At 43.6% G+C, this 23,819-nt stretch overlaps 1 protein-coding gene and 1 long non-coding RNA gene across 3 annotated transcripts in view; one reads left to right on the top strand and one right to left on the bottom strand.

Annotated features, from left to right (window-relative positions):
• The window catches only part of LOC141127932 (uncharacterized), a 121,663-nt gene extending 112,205 nt beyond the window's left edge, over positions 1-9,458 (bottom strand). For both annotated transcript variants that reach the window (XM_073614834.1, XM_073614835.1), the window contains exon 1: positions 9,296-9,458. The gene's annotated coding sequence lies outside the window, so the exon portion shown is untranslated. The remainder of the gene's footprint in view (positions 1-9,295) is intronic.
• LOC141127933 (uncharacterized) overlaps positions 1-23,819 on the top strand; it is a 162,363-nt gene that overhangs the window by 76,208 nt on the left and 62,336 nt on the right. The window lies entirely within an intron of this gene.

Genomic DNA, 23,819 nt, shown 5'->3' with positions numbered 1-23,819 from the left:
AGAGCACCTTCCTCCATACATTTCGGGAGTCTCCCACATGCCTTTTCGCAAATTCAAAACGTGCCATTTTGTTTTTGTTGAACGTAATGGCTTTCTTCTCGCCACTCTGCCATGAAGCCCATCTCTATGGAGCGTACGGCTTATTGTCGTCCTATGTACAGATATTCCAGTCCCTGCTGTGGAACTCTGCAGCTCCTCCAGGGTTACCTTAGGTCTCTGTGCTGCCTCCATTAATGCCCTCCTTGCCCAGTCCGTGAGTTTTGGTGTGCGGCCGTCTCTTGGCAGGTTTGCTGTTGTGCCATGTTCTTTCCATTTGGTTATGATAGATTTGATGTTTCTCTTAGGGACCATCAAAGATTTGTATATTTTTTTATAACCTAACCCTGACTTGTACTTCTCAATAACATTGTCATTTACTTGTTTGGAGAGTTCCTTGGTCTTCATGGCAGTGTTTGTTTAGTGGTGCCTCTTGCTTAGGTGTTGCAGCCTCTGGGGCCTTTCATAAAGGTGTGTATATGTAATGACAGATCATGTGACACTTAGATTGCACACAGGTGGACATCATTTCACTAATTATGTGACTTCTGAAGGTAATTGGTTGCACCAGAGACTTTTTATGGGCTTCATAACAAAGGGGGTGAATACATACGCACATGCCAAATATCAGTTTTTTATTTCTGAAAAATAGTTTTATATATATATTTTTTCTAATTTTACTTCACCAACTTAGACTATTGTGTTCTGATCCATCACATATAATTCAGATTAAAAAACAAAACATTGAACGAAAGGCTGTAATGTAACAAAATAGGTAAAAAGCCAAGGGGGGTGAAATACTTTTGCAAGGTACTGTAGATCAGACCAAAATGAGGAGGGAAGAGGGACAAAGGGACATTGATCCAAATCAGGGACAGTCCCTCGAAATCAGGGACAGTTGGGAGGTATGCTTATCAACCAACTCACTTGGGGATAGTGTCCTATTTCAGAGCATATTATAATACTGTATGGATTTCCTCACTATTTCTGAAAGAGCAAGGGTCTCAGGAATAATCCTCTTGGACGTCAGGAGCTCATGGGACTTGCAGAACCCACCATACAGGATGTTACCATGGTTCTAAAACCTTAAAATTATATTTACACCCCAGTTTTTAAGCACTTTCAGCAGCTGATTTAATTACTTTCTGAATATGTAGCTTCTTTATCTTTTATTCCTTGCCTATGTTCCAGTTTATGCTGATGACCGCTGCCCTGGGTTTCCTGTTTCTGGGTGGCTCCTTTTTCTTGCAGATGTGTTGGTGAATCATTCTGGCACTCAACACTTTTAAAATCCCAAGTCTCTTTCACAAATGGTTTTCTAAATATATATTGAGTATGTGGGGTTGACGAATACAGTTGGACTCATTTATATACTAGTCCTTTCTCTTGCAGCATCCTCTGGAGCCACCCTTGCATCCAGGGATTAGAGTTGTGTCTCCCTGAACTGTGTGCATTATGAGAAACGCAGAACCAGTAGCTTAGGATGTCAAGGAACCACCCTACTCCTACCTTCTCCAAACTAAAAGACTGATTGGAGACTGCATTGACCACTTTTAACTTTCCTATGAAGACCAGAAGTTTGGGAAAGCAGAACTAAGAGAGCAGGAGCCAACAACCTTAAAAGCTGTCAATATGCAAGTATACTGGGCAATGTTTATTTTATTGTGCTCAATGTATGTAGTTAAAAAATGCTGAGGGTTCAATACTCAATACTACTTTAATATACATAGGTACATACATAGATGTGTCTCTACAATTGCCTAATCTTGCAGCGGTGGTTCTAAAAGGGTACAGTTGAGGGTTCAATAATTTCTCTGCCTCTGTAATGGTGGTGTGAGGGCAGATTTATGAGAATAGAGCAAAGAAAACAGGAGGAAGTGTGTTTTGTTCCAGAATTCGTCCAAAGGCCCCTACGTCTTTAAATACACCTGATGAACAGTGCCAGTAAAAACGAACACGTTAATAATATATACAGTACTTACATAAAATGTAGAGTCATGTAATTTATTGAAAATGCCCGCTCCATAATGTATATAGCAAAAGCAATTTCTCCAACAGCGATCATTCTCATAAGACCCCTGACAGGAAACAGTTGGTGATTTGCTGAGCCATTAATTCACTATGTCCTAGCCTCTGCTGTGTCAAGAAAGGTGTTGTATTCCGCCAAAAAACACTTTAGTGATCGATCTCTTGAAGCTGATGTTTTATGGTGCCATTAATGAAATGTAACCAGTAGGCTGTTATCCCCTCTAATCATACTGGAAAGCACTGCGTTAAACTTGATGAACCATAATTAAGCATGCCCTAGCTCCCCTGGAATAAAACAAACAGCATAAAGTTTCATGTGCTTCACAGGCTAGCCAAAAACGTAGACAGCGACAGTTAAAGCCTTTAAATTGTGTCAGCATAATAATCAGCAATCTAAACGAGCTGAAGATACGTGTTTGCTGACAAAGAGATCTCCTAAAGGGCATGCATAGTACTTTTAAAATGAACAGAACAAGTTTTACCACTGTGTGTTAATGTGTGAAAACTAAGTTTTTAAATGCAGTCGGTAAATATATGCAGTGTGTACAACCGGCTTCTATTAGCTATGTAGATAAAAATGTGTAATTCATGGAAGGAGCTGTAATTGATTATTACATAGTGATTGTACATAAAGCCAAGGCTCCCAAAGACGACTCAAAAACTCAGTCATAGGCCTTTTAAGTGCCACCCAGCTCAACAAAAGTTGAATTAAAACCTAAATGAGCCAGGTCGAAAATTATCTTCCAACAGTTGCTTCCTACCAAATGCAAATACTGTTCAGCAGCACCAGCAACCATGGGTGCCAGCTGCCTGAATACAATAGAGTGTAGATGAAGAAATCTGTTATGGGCTAAACTGAAAAAATTTAAAGTGGTGTTCCACCCAAAAAATAAAAAATACATGAAAATTCCTAAAAAAATAAATAAATAATAAAAAAAAAATTTGGAATTTTTTTTTTTTTTAACTCACCTCTAAATGCCTGTTGCTAGGGGGTCCCTCGTAGTCTGCCTCTTTCAGTGCCTGGGCTGGTGACATCACTTCCCCCTCGGCACAGTAAGGACTCGGCTCTGCTCCCTGCCTCTTGTCAATCACCTGGGACCCATTATAGGTCCCAGGTGACTAAGCGGCCAATCACGGTGCGCGGCAATGTCGGCGCCGCCGAACGGAGGGGGAGGCGAGTGGGGCTTCCATCCCCGGCATCACTGGACCCTGGGACAGGTAAGTGTCCAATTAAAAGTCAGCAGCTGCAGTATTTGTAGCTGCTGACTTTTAATTTTTTTTTTTTTTTAATGGGCCCTCCTCTTTAAGTTGTCTATGCCCAGCCTTAGGCCGGCCATACATGGAACAAATTTCTTTCCTGCAACCACGGGTTGCAGAAAAGAAATTTGCTCGATTCCCCCATCAACACAGTGTTGATGCGGGAAACCCTCCTCCCGGGCTATTGTCTTCTCCCAATTGGTGGGGGAGAACGGGGGAAGCCAGGGATTAATGCTAGCTGCTATAGCAGCCAATAGCAATAATTGCAGGTAAAACCCGGCATGCTGGTTGTACCCAAGCTCGTCAATAAATCAACTTGATACATTCCTGCTAAACCGGCCGAAAATCGAATTGTGTGTGGCCTGCCTAAAGGCCCGTACACACAGTACGAAAATCAGATGGGAAAACTCGCACGACAAGCTGTCTGCTGATTTTCGGATCGCTGGTACCGTGCTTTCGACAGCCGATTTCACTTTTTCGTCAGACAAAAGCTGAATGTGCAGACTATAACATTTTTGTCGGATGTGAACTCAACGTCTGATTTTCGTTTCATTAGTATGGTTTTCGTATGAAAATAATCATAAGACTACGCATGCTCAGAAACAAAAGAATACATACAAAACTATTCAACACATTACATAGTTATATAGTAGGTGAGGTTGAAAAAAGACACAAGTCCTTCAAGTCCAACCTATGTGTGTGATTATATGTCAGTATTACATTGTATATCCCTGTATGTTGTGGTCGTTCAGGTGCTTATCTAATAGTTTCTTGAAGCTATCAATGCTTCCCGCTGAGACCACCGCCTGTGGAAGGGAATTCCACATCCTTGCCGCTCTTACAGTAAAGAACCCTCTACACAGTTTAAGGTTAAACCTCTTTACGTCACTTCTGACGTTGTATTCTGTCATACAAAAATTTTTGTATGGTGAGTAACCTCTTCACTTTCGATATGAGACTAGCATGCAACAAAAACTGGACGTTCAGTCGTCTGAAAATCTAAGCGTGTGTACAAGGCTTCCGAGTCGTGCATAGTGACTTTTGTTTTCTACTGTCTCCGTGCTAGACTGATAGGGCTCATTCACATAGAAACATAGAAAAGTGACAAGAGAAAACAAGACCAAGTGGTCAATCAAGTCTGCCCTTCTTTTTTTTTTTTTTTTATCTGAGTCTAGATCTATGTTTGTCCTAAGCATGTTTGAATCCACTTACTGTTGACTGACTACCTCTGCTGGAAGTCTGTTCCACGCATCAACTATCCTTTCAGTAAAACAATACTTTCAAGGATTAGTTTTAACCACTTCAATACCAGGCACTTAAACACCTTCCCGCCCAGGCCAATTTTCAGCTTTCAGCGCTGTCGCAATTTGAATGACAATTGCGCGGTCATGCTACACTGTACTCAAACAATTTTTTTATCATTTTGTTCCCACAAATAGAGCTTTCTTTTGGTGGTATTTGATCACTTCTGCGGTTTTTATTTTTTGCGCAACAAAAAAAAAAAACGAAAATTTTGAAAAAAAACAAGGTTTTCCTTGTTTCTGTTAAAAATTTTTGGAAATAAGTAAGTTTTCTTCTTCAATGATGGGCACTGATATGGCTGCACTGACTGGCACTGATACGGCGGCACTGATGGGTACCAATGAGGTGGCACTGATAGGTGGCACTGATGTGCACTGATAGGTGGCACTGGTATGCGGCACTGATGGGCACTCACAGGTGGCACCGATGGGCACTCATAGGCGGCACTGATGGGCATTCGTAGGTGGCATTGATGGGTACTTATGGGTGGCACTGATGGGTACTTATGGGTGGCACGGATGTGCACTGACAGGTGGCACCGATGGACACTGATGGGTGGCACTGATGCTCCTAAGGGTGGCATTGCTGGGCATCAGTGCTATATAATGATGCCAATCATTCCCCATCTGTGGGCACTGGTTGGCACAGATTGGGCACTGACTGGGCACATTGGGCACATGTGGATGGCCATGGGGTACATACCTGGCCATCCACATGTTGCCCCCTTCCCTGGTGGTCCTAGTGGCGATCCCTGGTGGTCCAGTGTGGTCATCTAAGGGGGGGCTGCACTGATAAACAATCAGCGCAGACCCCCCCTGTCAGGAGAGCCACTGATCGGCTCTCCTCTACTCGCGTCTGTTAGGCGCGAGTGAGGAAAAGCTGCTCCACTTCCATTGACAAAAACAGGCTGCCTGGCAAAAACGCCACTCTGCTTGGAACAGATTAAAAAAAGGCTCTTCACACTGTATGGGGCAATGCGCCCATGTGAATAAGCCCTAACAGACTTGCATAGAGATAGAAGAAAACAAACGTCACTATGCACCACTATGAATTGTACAGTGCTGCAGTGTGGTTGCATAGCTCCCAACTGTCCCTGACTTGAGGCAATGTCCCTCATTCCTCCTCATTTGTCCCTCATTTTGGTCTGATCTATATAGATGTATATAAAATGCAATTTTTTCATCTGATTTCTAAATTGCTGCATTTTGTAAATTCAAAAGCCAATATAAAGAAATCGTAGTGGTAAAAAAAGCAATTGTGGGTTTAACCAATCTTGTTTTTTTGTACAATTCTCCTTTAAGGGGATGTGGCAGGGGTGTGACCTATGCCTGCATACTTTTGCTGATAGGTGTCCCTCTTTCCCATTTCAAAAAGTTTGGAGGTATGTGGTTGCGTTTGCAACCACTGTAGGGGCCCGTTCACACCAGCCCTCACAAGTTCTGCTTTGTATAACACATGCGGTGTATAATGTGAAGGGCAGTGTGCTGTGTTGTTACAATGCATCACGCTCCTTACTTTTTTTATCAACCTAATTGAAAATGGCACAATTAAAACCAAATCATTTTACTTTATGCACTGCAGCATGTTGTGACTTGCTGCATTTTGTGCAACACACATATATGCACATACATGGTATGAGCAGGGCACGTAAGAAACAATTGTTTTCTATGTGCCATTGCGTTGAGCCTGCATATATCAATGCAGGTTAACGCACCTGATGAGCTCGAGCCCTTGGTGCTTGGGGTGTCATTCAATATGAATCTCATACTCATTGAAACACACCCTCTGCCATTATGTACTAATTTAAGGTCTTGATTATTTAAGTCACAGAATTATGGCAATGTTGAAAATAGTAGGTGAGCACCAATAGTCTAATGAGATCTAAAGAAAGCACAGGGAGTATTAATAGGATGGAGTAAGACGGAATTAGAAGAATGGAAGAATGATGGTCCCATGCAGTGAAGTACAAGTTCAATCTGAAAAATCCAAGGAGGAGGATGAATAGAGGTTATAAATATCACAGCACCCACTAACATTTAAATCTTTTTTCATAAACAGCAGGCTCTGGCAATTTGTATTCATTGCTAGTGGAGCTTTATCTCAAGAGCTAATGGATATGTTTTAAGTGAATAGTAGGTATTTTGAGCCATAAACACCAGAAGTGGGGAAATGGTGACATAATTAACACTTACTGCTGGAATAAGTGCCATTACCATTCTTTTCTTTCTGAAAAATATATATATATAGTGTAAGGAATGAGAATGGAAATGCATTAAGGCATTGTATATTCCACGTTGTAAAAGGCACGTAAAGACATGTATTTTGGATCTTTTTTGTACTGTGTTGTACGTTTTCATAGACTGGCAAAAGAGGTATGAGCATAGAATGTACTAATATACATTACATGTCCAATGCAATGTATAGTATGCCTGTGCTGTTCCTTCTGATTGAAATGAAAGTGGAACAGGAGGTCACCAGGAAAGGAAATAAGAAAAAATCTCTCTAGATACAAACAGAAGTAACACTTTCCATTAGATTTGGAAAAGTTATGATCATGGTCAGGTTTTAAATGATGTCTTTATCTCCCTTTGGAGTTTTCCCTAGGTGGTCACCAGAACAGAAAATCCGAGGAAATCACCTCAATGGAGGTAAATGTGGGGTTCTAACCCTTCCACTATCTGAAATAAAATGACAAAAAAACCCACTAGGATGTCTGTATAAAGACACTTTTTTTTAACCCCATAATGCCGGTCGTATGCAAATATGTGGCAGCAGAGCAGTGGGTTTTAATGTCAAGTTGACACACATATGCATACAGCTGGATTCCCTTGTCTGTATTGATAGCATGCTCATGGTTTATGATTTAGAACCAGTGGGAACTAATTACAGCTAACCAGAGTGATCCTATCACCAGGAAGCCCATGTAGCACCTCCGGAATTACAATTTTTTTAGGATTCCTTCACCTAGATGCAGAGGACCATAAAGCATGCAAGAACCATTTGTTTATGTTTCCTGATCAGCGTGCAGGCAGTATGTGTTAATCAATAGAGTACGGGCTCATCCACACATCTGAGTTTGCCAGGCGTGCAAGGACGAGTATGTGACAGCAAACGCACAGAGGTTGATTTACTAATGCTGAAGAGTGCAAAATCTGGAGCAAAGAAACCAATCAGATTTCAGGGTTTATTGTCAAAGCTTAATTGAACAAGTTGATGTTAAAAGCTGATTGGCTATCATGCACTGATGTACTAGATTTTGCACACTCCAGCTTTAGTAAATCAACCAAACACTGTCTATCCCTGAACACCTACCAAACTCGAATGTGCAGGTGAATCCATACTGATGTACTTGGGGGAGAAAAGGAGAGTGATGGCTGCTGGGAGAAGAGGCAATCCGGTAAAAAAATGCCTTTTTTTCTTTACATAGACCTTATTGAGTATTTAAAGTGGTTCTAAAGTTTTTACCCCAAAGTGGAAGTAAAGACCGGGGAAGATGGAACCCCTGTCAACACTGTGAACCCATTGCAGGGAGGCTTCATTCTAAGATAAGTATGTCATAATGTGCTAGTATGCGATGAAAAATGCAAAAATGTGCGGTTTACTACCACTTTTATGCATTTCCTGCATTAAGGTAAAAAACGCTGCACTACCCGTTTCCCCTACCCTACCCTAAACACTTACTTGAGCCCCCTCATGCTCCAGTGCTGGTCCATCTGCAGCCCTGCCCTCTTCTCTTCCAGGTCCCACAGGAGACACTGGGAGCAGCTGGAACCATAGGCTGTCAGTCAAATCCTGTGAAGGGGCATGGCGGAGCTGTGCTGAGTGTGTCTAGGAACGCACACCGCTTGGCTTGGGAACATGCATGCACAGGTACCTCCTTAGCCGCCGGCTTGCTGAGGGGGTACTCAATAGAAGAAGCAGGAGGAGGTAAGCAATTGCTGTAAAGTTACATGTTTAGAGGTTAGCATGAAGTAAATCCAGGCAAGTGAAAGCAGATCAAAAATAATTATTATAAGAAAAAATAAAATATTGATAAAGCCCACAAGTTCTTTTTTTTTTTTTTTTTACAACACTACTGTCCTTTCACACTGGCCTTACCAAATGACAAATGCAGTTATTTGGATTAGGCTACAATCATACGGCGATGGGGCGCAGATAATTAGCTGCATTCAGAGGTGGCTAAATACTGCCTCTGGCTGCAGCATCACTCCTAGCTGCATATATACCGGCCAATTAGCTGCAGCCAGTGTATGTGTGTGGCCAAAACTCCGCAGAAACGCCAACCCTGGATGCACATTAGGGTCGGTCAGAGACTCAATTTGTATATAATTACATGGTTACATGTGAACAGCAGTGGCACTGACCAATGATTTGTTCTAAGTAAAAAGGCAGCTTTGTGCACACATGGTAAATAGTACATTTTGTATAAAGATCCATGCATCAGAGCAAAAATAGGGACAACTGAGGAGGAAAGAGAGACAAAAGAATTGTTCTTTTTTTAGAACAAATCTGGCATTTATAATTTTGCATTACAAATACATTTCTGTATACATGTATATACATAAATAAGAGTATAAGTGCGGTGTATGACGACAGGCTAAATTGGAATTTGTCCTGTAAGAATCATAAAATTGCATTCTTCTGATAGAAACCAGATAAACATTTAACATACCTGTATGGCCAATTGTCTGATTCTGATGACAGGGTCCTAATACAAATATTCAGCATACATTGAAGTTGCTACTAATGATCAGCAGCTGATCATTTCTGCTGTATACAGTTTGTATCTTGCCAACTAATACCTTAGCTGCAGTTAAAGCCAAGCTGACTCCAGCTGCTCCGCCCCGAATTAACTGAAAGTGTCATACATGTACAAAAGAAAAGGCAGCACTTTGTGTTGATAGTAGAATGCAGACTAATCAGTTGAGAAAAAGTAATTCAAACAGACAAGAGTCAGGTAGCAACCTGAGGCCTGAGCAAACACCCTCAGGCACAAAGCATTGTCATTGATTCTCTGTTTACGGATCTGTTCAGAGTTTGGCTACTTTTCAGACCATCAAACACATGGGTGCGTGTAACAGTTTTTTTTGTATGTCCTACATTTACTTCCTGCCTTTGCTGGTATCTTATAGCTATTACTAATAATCAATGAACTAGCAATGATTCTAAAAAAAAAAAAAATAGCCACAAAAATGATTAGCAAAATTGCAGAAGGGATTACAATTGGTGGAATTCCGTGATAACAAGAGCTGTGATCAGTCCTTGCATTTTGCTTATCCTATTCTAAAGCCCTTTTCTTGCTTCTTTGTTTTGAAAACGTATACATTTACACATGGGTTTTAGTATGTTTCAGCTGATACAGCATGTTTTTTTTTCATATTAGATGTGTCCAGTATTGCACTTTAATACTTCCCAATAATGGTATGTTCTCCCTGTGTCTTTGTGGGTTTCCACTGGGTACTCCGGTTTCCTCCCACACTTCAAAAACATGCTGGTAGGTCAACTGGATCCGGTCTAAATTGGCCGAATGTGAGTTGGGGACCTTTAGATTGTAAGCTCCTTGAGGAGAAAAAAATGTCAAAAAAGTTGGTGCTACACACTGAGAAGAGCAGCTAGCAAGTAGAGGTAGTATACTCCCCCTGAAACGTTAAAAAAAATTATATAAATTGCAGCGTTGTAAATACCATAAAATATACGCAAATTAAATCAAATAATATGTGAAAATCAGTCATTTAAATCATCAAAACAGTGTTCACATTATGCATGTATCCACTGGATATCAAAATCATCAGACCAGCGAAATATATAAATAGTTCAAAATAAAATTCATTAGAAGTGCTGCCCTCTGGAGGATGCAGTTAAAACTAGAGCTTTCCTCAGATTGATGTCTGCGTTTCTTACCACCAATACAAGATATTTAAGCTACACATTGATTTGGCAGCTAACAAGGCGGTGGGTGTGCATTGCATGCGGGTGGAGGCTGGTGTTTTTGAAGCATTTTTTTTGTACGGAGTGGCACTTTATTCACATAGCTGGTGTGGAGTGGATGTTCTCTAGCAGTATTATGCTATATGTTCTTCTCCTGAGTTCCAGGGCTAAAGCGGGTCATGCAGGCATTAAAATTAGTTCTGAGTATGGCCCTGTCAGCAACATCTGGATGGATTTTTCAACTTTTTCTGTGCACCTGGGCAGAAAATCTCAGCTGAACAGTACATGCATCCAGTCAGATGGACGCATTGTTTGGGTAATAAAAAAAGATGTTATACTTACCTGCTGGGTGCTAAGGGGGCACCTGTGCAGGCACACTCCCGAACCAAGCTGTGTGCATTCATAGACATTGCACCAGCAAACCACGCCCCTCGCACCCACTTTCTCCTCACATGAGTTTGAATGACAGCAACAGGACCCTATGGCTCTCGCTGCCTTCACCCCCACTCTCTCCTCACATAAGTTTGACTGACAGCAACAGGACCCTATGGCTCTCGCTGCCTTCACCCCCACTCTCTCCTCACATGAGTTTGACTGACAGCAACAGGACCCTATGGCTCTCGCTCGCCTATAAGACAAGGAAGAGAAGAGAGCAGTGCTACTGCCAGACGAGGTTAGGTAAGTAAGTAATATTAAAGTCTTATTATTTTTTTGTTTAACCACTTCAATACAGGGCACTTAGACACCTTCCCGCCCAGGCCAATTTTCAGCTTTCAGGGCTGTCGCAATTTGAATGACAATTGCGCGGTCATGCTACACTGTACCCAAACAAATTTTTTGTCATTTTGTTCCCACAAATAGAGCTTTCTTTTGGTGGTATTTGATCACCTCTGCGGTTTTTGTTTTTTGCGCAACAAATTAAAAAAGACCAAAAATTTGGGAAAAAAAACAAGTTTTTCTTTGTTTCTGTTACACTGATGGGCACCGATGAGGTGGCACTGATGATGGGCACTGATAGGCGGCACTGATGGGTGGCACTCATAGGTGGCACCGATGGGCACTCATAGGCGGCACTGATGGGCACTCGTAGGTGACATTGATGGGTACTTATGGGTGGCACTGATGGGTACTTATGGGTGGCACTGATAGGTGGCACTGATGGGCACTGATAGGCAGGCACGGATGGGCACTGATAGGTGGCACAGATGGACACTGATGGGTGGCACTGGTGGCACTGATCACATTGATGGGTGGCATTGCTGGGCATCACTGATTTAAAATAGTGCCAGTCAGTGCCCATCTGTGGGCACTGATTGGGCACATGTGGATGGCCATGGGGTACATACCTGGCCATCCACATGTTGCCTGGCTCCCTGGTGGTCCTGGCGGCTTCCCTGGTGGTGTAGTGTGGGCATCTGAGGGGGGGCTGCACTGATAAACAATCAGCACAGACCCCCCCTTCCAGGAGAGCCGCCGATTGGCTCTCCTCTACTCGTGTCTGTCAGATGCGAGTGAGGAAAAGCCGATCAACGGCTCTTCCTATTGACATCGTGATCAGCCGTGATTGGACACAGCTGATCACGTGCTAAAGAGCCTCCGCAGACTGCCACACCACTTCACTGATCGCCACGATGCGCGCCGGCACGTTATCCTGCTGGACGTCATATGACGCCCAGTCAGGATAACTGAACCACCGCCCGGCCATAATCTGCTATGGGCCAGGCGGGAAGTGGTTAAAAGTAACAAACATGTTATACTTACCTGCTCTGTGCAGTAGTTTTTGCACAGAACAGCCCAGATCTTCCTCTTCTTGGGTCCCACACTGGCGCTCCTGGCCCCTCCTTCCTGCTGAGTGCCCCCACAACAAGCAGCTTGCTATGCTTGCTGGAGGTCACCCGAGCTGAGCTGCTCCTCTGTGTGTCCATTCAGACATAGAGCTGCAGCTCAGCCTCGCCCCCTCTCTCTGCTCATTGGCTCACTGACTTTGACAGTAGCAGGAGCCAATGGCGTCTGCTGCTGTGTCTCAGCCAATCAGAAGGGAGAGTCCTAGACAGCCGAGGCCCTCGTGCAACATCACTGGTTCGACATGGAGCTCAGGTACGTATTAGGTGAGCTGAGGGGAGCTGCTGCACACAAAAAGATCTTTTATCTTGGAGAGAAAGTAAACCCTGATGGGTTTTACTTCCCCTTTATTCCCCTGCAAAGTAAAAGCATAATGGGCTAGTATGCACCGCATACTAGCCCATTATGTGGCACCTACCTGCAAATGAGGTCCTCAATGTACCCGCTGGTGGAACCATCCATCTTCGCCCCTCTTCCTTCTAGGGCCACGGACTCTGACTCTGTGAGTGGCCGGAGCCGCGTGACGTCACTCCCCCTGCATGCGCGCGGGAGCCACCAGTAGAGGCACACGCTGGGGAAGAAACAGCGCGGATGGCCGTTTCTTCACTGTGCATGTGCCGATTACCTCATCAGCGCACTACAAGGTAAATAACTCCTAAATGGCACACGTTTAGGAGATATTTTCAGTTCATATAGGTAAGCCTTATTATAGGCTTACCTATATGTAAAAATGTCTGAGGGGTTTACAACCACTTTAATGCATAGAATGCATTAAGATTTAAAAAAAAATCTGCCTTTAGAGCCACTTTAGTGCAGGGAATGCATTAAGATGAAATTTGAGTTTAGAACCACTTTACCATGAGGACATGTGTACACTGTTCCTAGTTCCTTTAGTGTAATGGAATCCTTCTTTTCATAAGTGACAGTTATTTTCAGATGAGTGCAAGGAGACTGTAAAATTGCAATCACATGCAGGGCCATCATCGGGCGGGGGCAGCCCATCCACTTAAGGGGACCTGGGTGTCCCAACAGTCCTAGCAGGGCTGGGGTGCAGGGATGCTCGGTGGCTGCGATTGCTTTCTGTATGCGTGTGAGTTGGCAGCTGCTGCTGTTCTGTGTCTTTGGGCTTACATTGGGCTCTTTGCTGCCACCTCTGTGTGCTGCCTGTACTGTATTGTTGACTGTCCTCGGCTCCCTGTGTCTCAGCGACATGTGGAAACAAGAGCTGAGACTAGGAAGACCACCTTTACAAGTAAGGGCTGTTGTACAAGTGAAGGGAATGTGTGTGTACAGGTGTGTGGAGGGGGTTGAGTGTGTACAGGTGTGTGGAGGAGGTTGAGTGCGTCCAGGTGTTTTTGAGGGGGTCGAGTGCGTACAGGTGTGTGGAGATGGTCGAGTGCATAAAGATGTGAGGGGGGCTGAGTGTGTACAGGTGAAGGGGGCTGAGTGCGTACAGGTGCAAAGGGGGCTGAGTGCGTACAGGTGTAAGGGGGGGCTGAGTGCGTACAGGTGTGTGGAGGGGGGCTGAGTGCGTACAGGTGTGTGGAGGGGCTGAGTGTGTACAGGTGTGTGGAGGGGCTGAGTGCGTACAGGTGTGTGGAGGGGCTGAGTGCGTACAGGTGTGTGGAGGGGCTGAGTGCGTACAGGTGTGTGGAGGGGCTGAGTGCTTACAGGTGTGTGGAGGGGCTGAGTGTGTACAGGTGTGTGGAGGGGCTGAGTGCTTACAGGTGTGTGGAGGGGCTGAGTGCTTACAGGTGTGTGGAGGGGCTGAGTGCTTACAGGTGTGTGGAGGGGCTGAGTGTTTACAGGTGTGTGGAGGGGCTGAGTGCTTACAGGTGTGTGGAGGGGCTGAGTGCTTACAGGTGTGTGGAGGGGCTGAGTGCTTACAGGTGTGTGGAGGGGCTGAGTGTGTACAGGTGTAAGGGGGCGCTGAGTGCATACAGGTATGTGGAGGGGCTGAGTGCATACAGGTGTGGAGGAGGCTGAGTGCATACAGGTGTGGGGGAGGCTGCGTGCGTACACGTGTGAGGGGGGACTGAGTGCATACAGGTGTGTGAGGGGGCCTGAGTGTATACAGGTGTAAGGGGGGGCTGAGTGCGTACAGGTGTAAGGGGGGGCTGAGTGCGTACAGGTGTAAGGGGGGGGCGAGTGCGTACAGGTGTAAGGGGGGGTCGAGTGCGTACAGGTGTGAGGGGGGGCCGAGTGCGTACAGGTGTGAGGGGGGGGCTGAGGGCGTACAGGTGTGGGGGGGGCTGAGTGCGTACATGTGTGGGAGAGCCTGAATGCATACAGGCGTGTGGAGGGGCTGAGTGCATACAGGTGTAAGGGGGGGCTGAGTGCATACAGGTGTAAGGGGGGGCTGAGTGCATACAGGTGTAAGGGGGGGCTGAGTGCATACAGGTGTAAGGGGGGCTGAGTGCATATAGGTGTAAGGGTGGGTTGAGTGTGTACATGTGTGGGAGAGGCTGAATGCATACAGGCGTGTGGAGGGGCTGAATGCATACAGGTGTAAGGGGGGGCTGAGTGCATACAGGTGTAAGGGTGGGCTAAGTGCGTACAGGTGTGTGGAGGGGCTGAGTGCGTATAGGTGTGAGGGGGGCCTGAGTGCGTACAACTGGGGAAGGATAGATGGGGGCCCCGAAAAGGTAGTGTACTTAGTGTTTATGTGGGGTCCTGCCCAAAAGAAAGCACCTTGTCCTGGTGGCAGGTTTCATATTTTTTGGCCAAAAAATAATTCCTTACTGTCAAACCTTGATAGCACTGATGACTTGGGATACACTTTTCATGTTTATATATTAAATTGTAAGCGTCTTAAAATAAAAGTGGGTGCATTGAAGGACTCATCGAGATGGTCAGTGGGAGGATTCGGTGGGACGGCCAGTGGGCAGGCCCTGGGGAATGTTGGTGATCAGGACTGGGAGGATGGGTGGGGCAGGCCTAAAGCTGTGTAAGGGGCCCCAAAATTTCTGATGGCTGCCCTGGTCACATGGCTGAAAATAAAGGTTCATATTATGGGAATTAGGAATGAGCTTTGGGTTTGGGTGGACCATGAGTTTGACCTGAATTTGAGCAGTTCGACGAGCAAGCAAACTAAATGGCCAATTTGGCCTATCTGATGTCATTCATTTAATGGTGGTATTACTTGGCTACTAAATGATCGCTTCTGGCTGCCCACTGGCCACCTTGTTTCAAATTGTAAACAAGCCAGCAGACTTGGGGAGGGCAGATATCTGAGTGCTCCCTTACTTTAAAATGGACTTCCAGATTCCGATAAATCCCCCCACATCAGCTGAGCCAGAAATGTGGGGATGTGGCCCCTATCAACATTTACATCCACATGTGCCCAGCTACCCATGCTCTCTATAGCATGCATATAATAAGATTTGGCTCTTCAATGGAGTTTAGGTGCTATGTTCGGGGTTTGCGAATTTAATCAAATGTTTGGTGAATATCCAGCAAACTGAACTTGGTTTACTCATCACTGCTGGAAATTGAGCCTAAAGTGTAACCTAAAAACCTTTACTGAAAACAGTATGCAATGCATAGTACTCAAGAAATAATTACTTTATATGTTTACAGTATATATTTCATGTATCTTTATAGTTTTCGTCACCTTTGTAGGCAGGCCACGCTTTCCAGTAAAAGCTAAAACGGTTAGGACAAACAAGTCATATATTATAGCTTGTCAAACTAAAAAATAAAAAGTTGATCTGTACTCTGCACGTAAAGTTTTCTAAGTTCATGCTATGGTACTTTTGAACATTTTTAAATCATTTCTCAGTGACTGTTTTCACTGCCTGACAATTTTTTGCATCCAGGATAAGTTCTTGAATTTGGAGCAATAAAATATGGAAAAAATGAAGTTCCAGCTGACCTTCCTATTTTCATTAACACTTGGTACACCTTTGTTATAATGAAACAAATGGACCAATCAGACATTGCTTACAAGTTAAGTACCTTTCATTAAATATGAGCATTCATTCTGTAGTCCTAAAATGGCTCAGGTAGCAGGTGTTAGTGTTTAATAACCCACTGCTAACTGTACTGCGCACCGTCTTATTCAATTTCTCCTTGATATTAATGCATTTCATTAATGACTTAGCATTTTAAATTGAGTTCAATAAAAACTACTCTTGCGGGATGGCACAGCTGTCGTTTATTTTGATTTTAGGGTATATATTGTTATCATCATTCATATATACATATATATGTGTATGTATATGAGACATTGGCATTTTTCTATTAAGTGCCATCTGTCATTGTTTAATTATCAATTTCAATGGATGACTCTGAGAATAGGTTTTAATTAAATTAGTGCAACACTTACAGACAATTGCTTAATAGATTTTTGAATACTTATAAGCAATATATTTTGCTGTTTTCAGGGTTATGGGTATAAGAAGCTTGGGTGCATTAAGCGTTTCATGGGCTTATGTTTCACAAATCTGGCAGATTAAACATGAGTAAGGGTGAGATGTGTCCTGCATAATTTATGAAAACTCTTGTTCGTTGGCAGCCCTGACATTTGTGACCATGTATAATTATTATAGAGAGAGCAGTCATTGGAAAAATTAGTTTTCAGCACTTCAGTCTTGGAGTTCACACTAGGACTTTGCCATAATTGTAAATTCCAGATAAATAAATATGAAAGTCTGTGTTATTGCCAGTAAATGAAATATATATTGCAGCTTTACTGATTCAAAGGCAGGTTGTGCATTTATTTTCAGCATTAATTATTCAATCAATATATGGTATATTTTCTATTTAATTATACCATAAATTTTAACTGTCCTGTTCTTATTGTCTTCTAATGTAGAGTCATTACATTTTCATTTTCATTCAGAGCCTATTATTATATTTCTGATAAATTAGATCTCTGTTCTGAATTGGGCTTGCTATTCAGTATTCTACAAATAAATACATTATCAGTAAGTCCTGATTGGTGTATCTTTTTTTTCTTTTTTGGTAAATCAACAGCTCTGGAAAGTAAAATGTTTTCTTGTTGTGTTTTCTGTATTCAGCATCTGGGGGCAGTTAGGACACAGAATGCATGCTTTTCATTATACAAAGTATATTGAATTTCAACAAGAACTTAGATGAGCTCAATTACATCTTCAACATTGTTCTAAAGGCAGAAGATTTTTTTTACCCTAATGCATACAATGCATTAAGATAAACAATCCTCTAGGTGCAGCCCCCCCCCCTATACTTAGCTGGGCTCTTCCTCCATCCAGCGATGTGCATGAGAGCAGCCGCTCTCCTGGATCTTTCTCTCCTCATTGGCTCACACAACAGTGGGAGCCAATGGCTCCTGTTGCTGTCAATCACAGTCAGTGAGCCAATGAGAAGGGAGCGGAGCTGAACTGGGGGGCCACTCAGTAGGGGCAGTAGCCAAGATCACCAGCGGGGGACCCAAAAAGAAGATGATTGGGGCTGCTCTGTGCAAAACCTATGCATTGAGAAGGTAAGTATAACATGTTTGTTATTTTTTTTTTTAAATACAGCCTTTAGAATCATTTTAAAGCTGATCTAAACCCAAAATGGATGGGGTTTAGTTTGCTAAAGCACTGTTTATCAATACAATTATTGTTTTCGGTAAATTAAGTAGTAAATGACTGTTTTCAGCTTTTTTTGTTTCATTCTTTTTTTTTTCCACATACAGCTGATCTCCATCGGTCTCTTTTTAGCCATGCTATTAAAAACACAAGTTCGGTCCCTGTGTGGCCATGCTTTAGGCTTGTGTTGAAGGCATCAGTTTGAGAAGCTTCTGTGATCATTTAGAATTCATTGACAAATGCATTTGATTACACTTTGACCCGCTATTGACCTGTTTCAGCCAGGTTTTGTGTTTTTGTGACTTGAAGTGAATAAAAGACTGTTGACATACACCCTAAAGTTATTTAAGATCTTAGTAATTAGATTTTAGGTCTTTTTCAAAAACAAGTCCCAAGTTTGCATCATCACATATCACAACTGTAGTGCAACCTGGTGTTTACCACAATTTATTAAAAGTAATAGTAGGATAGGCATGAAATCCTTACTGAATCATGTGATAGGTACCAATAGGCATTCTTTGACTGCCATTCCAACAAGAGGCTTTCAGCAGAATTTACTGAAAGATCGATGTCTGTTGGCATCTTAAATATTTAGGGTGCAAAGTATTTTGTCGAGGTTGATATTCTCAAGGAGCTGAACAATACAATAAATAAAAAAAAAAATCTAGACACTGAAACAACACATAAATAATTGCATTTGCACCTAAATCCAAGCAGCATATATGTAAAATGTATATCTAACTATTTCATTGATTTATTTTCATTTCTGTGACCAAACCTTGTATTTCTCCAGGTGTTAGATCATAAGTGTCTATTTAAAGAATGGTATTATATTATACATGCACATTTTTTATTTGCAGTAGAGCGGATAGGAGCTCACGTCGACAGACAGCTAAGTATACAATATAGTGCATATGTTAAACTAGACAGCACTGCTTAAAACATAGTGCAGAGCAGTAAAAATATTAAGACGATAGCAGTGGCCCTTGGCAACTCTGGACAGCTTTGGAGCCCCCATATCTATCTATACAAAACAAACCAAGAGCCCTTGCACACTGGGGCGGTTTGCAAGCGCTATTGCGCTAATAATAGCGCCTGCAAACCGACCTGAAAGTGCCGCTGCTGTGTATCCAGTGTGAAAGCCCCGAGGGCTTTCACACTGGAGCGGTGTGCTGGCAGGACGGTAAAAAAAGTCCTGCCAGCAGCATCTTCGGAGCGGTGAAGGAGCGGAGTGTATACCGCTCCTGCCCATTGAAATCAATGGGACAGCTCGGCTATACCGCCGGCAAAGCGCCTCTGCAGAGGCGCTTTGCGGTGGTATTTAACCCTTTCTCGGCCGCTAGCAGGGGGTAAAACCACCCCGCTAGCGGCCGAATACCGACGGTAAAACGCCGCTAATAATAGCGGCGTTTTACCGCCGCCCCCGCCCCAGTGTGCAAGGGCTCTTAATGAACATTACTGTGTTTATATACTGTACATTGATTACTATTTAAAGAACTTAAAATAGCTAAGCAGAGCGATACCATGGGAAAGTAGAAAGAAAACGTGGAATACCTCTTTGAAAAGGATATATTTAAAATGGCTTGTAGTTTACTGGAATATTCATCAGATTGATTTGCAGATAAAGTGAGTGTATTGTATACAGTATTTATATACTCTGGTTAAGAATATACTGTATATTGCAAGGTAACAGCCAAACCTCAAGACTGCTCAGGAAACCCTCTCTGATTGGGTTTGGATGCAAAAAAATGACATAATCACATAAAATATAATTAAAGGCACCCTGTCAGTTTTCATTGCTGTCTGTGCCCCTGTTAAGGAGATTCACTCTCTCTATTTGTCCTATTTACCATGATCATTGAAAGTGAAAGCAGAAGAAAGTCCCAAATTTTGGGTTGTCCCCAGAAAAGTAATAGAGTGGAAATCTTCCAATAGGGACACTAGTTCTGGCGACTTGGGTGTCCCCAAGGAATTCCCTTAATTTGCAGGTATTTCTTCTCATTTCCCCTGTCAGGCAGGAAATGAAGGGAGATTTCTGCAATAAGACACAGATGGTGAATAAAAATCTGTCAGGGGTTATGACCCTCCCTTGCTCTAACTAAAATGAAAAAAAAAAAAATATTTGTAGTGAAATTAGCAAAATATTTAAAAAGTCTTGCTTTAGATAAAAATATATTTTTTAAAAAGGTATTTATGAGCAGATGTAATCAAATAATTGTATCCTATTTATCAAAGTGCAGTGCAATATAGGTTAACAATATTTCCCCAGCAAAGAAAATGGCAAGACTGCAGCAGAATGCAGCATCCATAACTAACCAGATTTAGCCTGGATCGGTCCATTTTGTGCATCAGCCATTTTACAAATTTCAGCCACTACACTGATTGCTGTTCTCTCAATTACAATTGAAGTAGCTTTTTCATAATTTGCATTTCTCTGTCCATGAACAACTAATGATATCTGATTTCTAACTACCGTATATACTCGAGTATAGGTCGAGATTTTCAGCCCTTTTTTTTGGGCTGAAAGTGCCCCCCTCGACTTATACTCGAGTCACCGCCGTCTGCCTACATGATCAGTGTGTCATGCAGGCAGACGGCGGCCAGCGTGTGCTACATACCATCCTCTCACTGTTCAAAAGCCGCGCCTCCTCCTCGTCTGTAATAGGCAGAAAACTCCATTTCCCAGCAGCCTATCACGGACATTCTCTCATCCTCGTCCATGGTATGAGGATGAGAGAATGTCCGTGATAGGCTGACTGCTGGGAAATGGAGTTTTCTGCCTATCATGGACGAGGAGGAGGCGCGGCTTTTGAACATTGAATGGCCGCCGAATAGTAATAGTAGTGTGTTGGAGGTTGTTCCGCCACCACGCCTCCAAAATTCTACTACTGTTGATTCTGCCACACCTCTCTCCTCCACCCCCTCCTCTTCTTCTTCTTCCATGGCCTCTTCCTGTGCTGATTTGTCCTCGGAACCACATTTCCCATGAATCTTTGGGATGGGAGTGAATGTGGGAGGTACACTAGGCTTGTACATGTAAATGTGAACTTGCCACTTCAACATAATTCACACCCCCATTCAGCAGCCAGCAAGCTATACATAACACAATGTATGATAGGTTACAGCCTTATAAATACAAAGCATTTTAATATAAATGCATCCAGTGCAACATGTCAGGGTCCACCAGAGCCGAATGTCAGGGACCACCACCAGTGCCGAATGTCAGGGAACATCGGAGCCAAATGTCAGGGACCACTACCAGTGCCGAATGTCAGCGGCCACTAGAGCCAAATGTCAGGGACCCCCTTGGGTGCCAAATGTCAGGGACCACTACCAGAGCCGAATGTCAGGGACCGCCAGAGCCAAATGTCAGGGACCGCCAGAGCCAGATGTCTGGGACCACCACCAGTGCCAAATTTTAGGGACCCCCACAGCCAAATGTCTTGGACCACCACCAGTGTCAAATTTCAGGGACCACCACCAGAGCCAAATGTCAGGCACCACCACCAGAGCCAAATGTCAGGGACTGCCACCAGTGCCGAATGTCAGGGATCGCCACCAGTGCCGAATGTCAGGGACCACCACCAGTGCTGAATGTCTGTGCCACCAGTGCAGCTTGTCAGGGACCACCAGTGCGGAGCGGGGATTATTATTAGAAAATTGCTTGTATGACACAGCAGGGATTTCCCGCAGTGTCAGTTATTGTATATGAAAACACAGAGCGCTGATGTCCCGCCTCCCTCCGGTATTATGATTGTCGGCGCACTGTGCCAATACCGGAGGGAGGCGGGACATCAGCACTCAGTGTTCTGATATATAGGTACTATACCTGACACAGTGGGACAGCCCCTCTGTGTCATACAACTGATTTCTAATAATAATCCCTGCTCTGCAGGGAGTTAGCAGGCGGGGCGAGGGGCGGGTGGTGGTGCAGTGAGGACAGTGGAGGGCAGATTGCTGGCAGGGAGGAGGAGGGAGGGAGGAGAAGGAGGACACCTCCATGGGCAGCACAGACTGGGGGGCTGTGAGACCCCTTCTGCCCACTACAACATGTCTGCTTCCTCCCTGCTCTTTCAGAGGACTACAAAGGGGCATGTCAGACCGCTGTCTGAGCTCAGGAGAGGGATAGAAGTGATTTTACAAACAGGATGTCAGCAGGCAATAACGGTTTTTCAGCAAGTTCAGCAGCCTATTACAGAGGAACTACAGAGCTCAGAAAAAACATGGATGGCAAACTTGGTGAAGGTAGGAGATCGGCAACAAGGACATTGGAAAAAAAAATGCCTAGAGTTCTGCTTTAAGAAAAAGGAGCTTTCCCATCCTTATGGTTCATAAGTTAAACCCTTTTCCTTTGCTTGAGTTTCTATGGCCCAAACTGTCACCCAGTTATGGGAGCCTCTACAGTTTAGTCATTTTGAGTTGTGATGTTTGTAACAAGCATAATCGAGGGCTTGAAACCTGATGCAAGTCTTTTCTTCGGGGTCTGTGCACATACAGTATCTTGCAAAAGTGAGTACACCCCTCAAATTTTTATAAATATTTTATTATATCTTTTCATGTGACAACACTGAAGAAATTACATTTTGCTACAATGTAAAGTAGTGATTGTACAGCTTGTATAACAGTGTAAATTTGCTGTCCCCTCAAAATAACTCAACACACAGCCAGTAATGTCTAAACCGCTGGCAACAAAAGTGAGTACACCCCTAAGTGAAAATGTTCAAATTGGGCCCAAAGTGTCAATATTTTGTGTGGCCACCATTATATTCCAGCACTGCCTTAATCCTCTTGGGCATGGAGTTCACCAGAACTTCACAGGTTGCCCCTGGAGTCCTCTTCCACTCCTCCATGGCGACATCACAGAGCTGGTGAATGTTAGAGACCTTGCGCTCCTCCACCTTCCATTTTGAGGGTGCCCCACAGATGCTGAATAGGGTTTAGGTCTGGGGACATGCTTGGCCAGTCCAAAAACTTTACCCACAGCTTCTTTAGCAAGGCAATGGTCATCTTGGAGGTGTGTTTAGGGTCGTTATCATGTTGGAATACTGCTCTGCAGCCCAGTCTCTGTTCCTGATTTGGAGCAATGTCCCCCTGTCCCTCTTTCCCCCTCATTTTTTCCCTCATTTTGGTCTGATCTACATAGTTGTATATAAAATGCACTTTTTACCTTTCAAACAGTGTTTCCCAGTTCTAAAACTTTCATCCAAATTCTAAATTGCTGCATTTGTAAATTTTAAAAGCGAATATAAAGGAAGATTAGTGGAAAAAAAAGCCCTTGTGGATTTAATGACCTTTTATTTTTTTTGGTTAATTCTCCTTTAAGGGGGTGTCACAGGGGGCGTGTCCTATGCCTACATATGTTTGCTAGTAGGTGTCCCTCATTCCCATCTCAAAATATTGGGAGGTATGCTGTAGGCAAGACACACTTGTCTTTGTACACCTCACCTGGTTGCCGCCACATACGCTTGACACTATCTGAACCAAATAAGTTTATCTTGGTCTCATCAGATCACAGGACATGGTTCCAGTAACCCATGTCCTTAATCTGCTTGTCTTCAGCAAACTGTTTTCTCTCTTGCGCATCATCTTTAGAAGAGGCTTCGTTCTGGGACGACAGCCATGCAGACCAATTTGATGCAATGTGAGGCGTATGGTCTTAGCACTGACAGGCAGACCCCCCCACCCCTTCAACCTCTGCAGCAATGCTGGCAGTACTCATACCCCTATTTCCCAACGACAAACTCTGGATATGACGCTGAGTGTGTGAACTTCTTTGATTGACCAAGGCAAAGCCTGTTCTTAGTGGAACCTGTCCTGTTAAAACACTGTATGGTCTTGGCCACCATGCTGCAGGTCAGTTTCAGGGTCTTC

This window comes from Aquarana catesbeiana, linkage group LG02 (genome assembly GCF_042186555.1).
Source record: "Aquarana catesbeiana isolate 2022-GZ linkage group LG02, ASM4218655v1, whole genome shotgun sequence".
Taxonomy (NCBI): domain Eukaryota; kingdom Metazoa; phylum Chordata; class Amphibia; order Anura; family Ranidae; genus Aquarana; species Aquarana catesbeiana.
The sequence above is the reverse complement of the archived record's forward strand: the minus strand, read 5'-3'. Positions and strand labels throughout refer to the sequence as shown.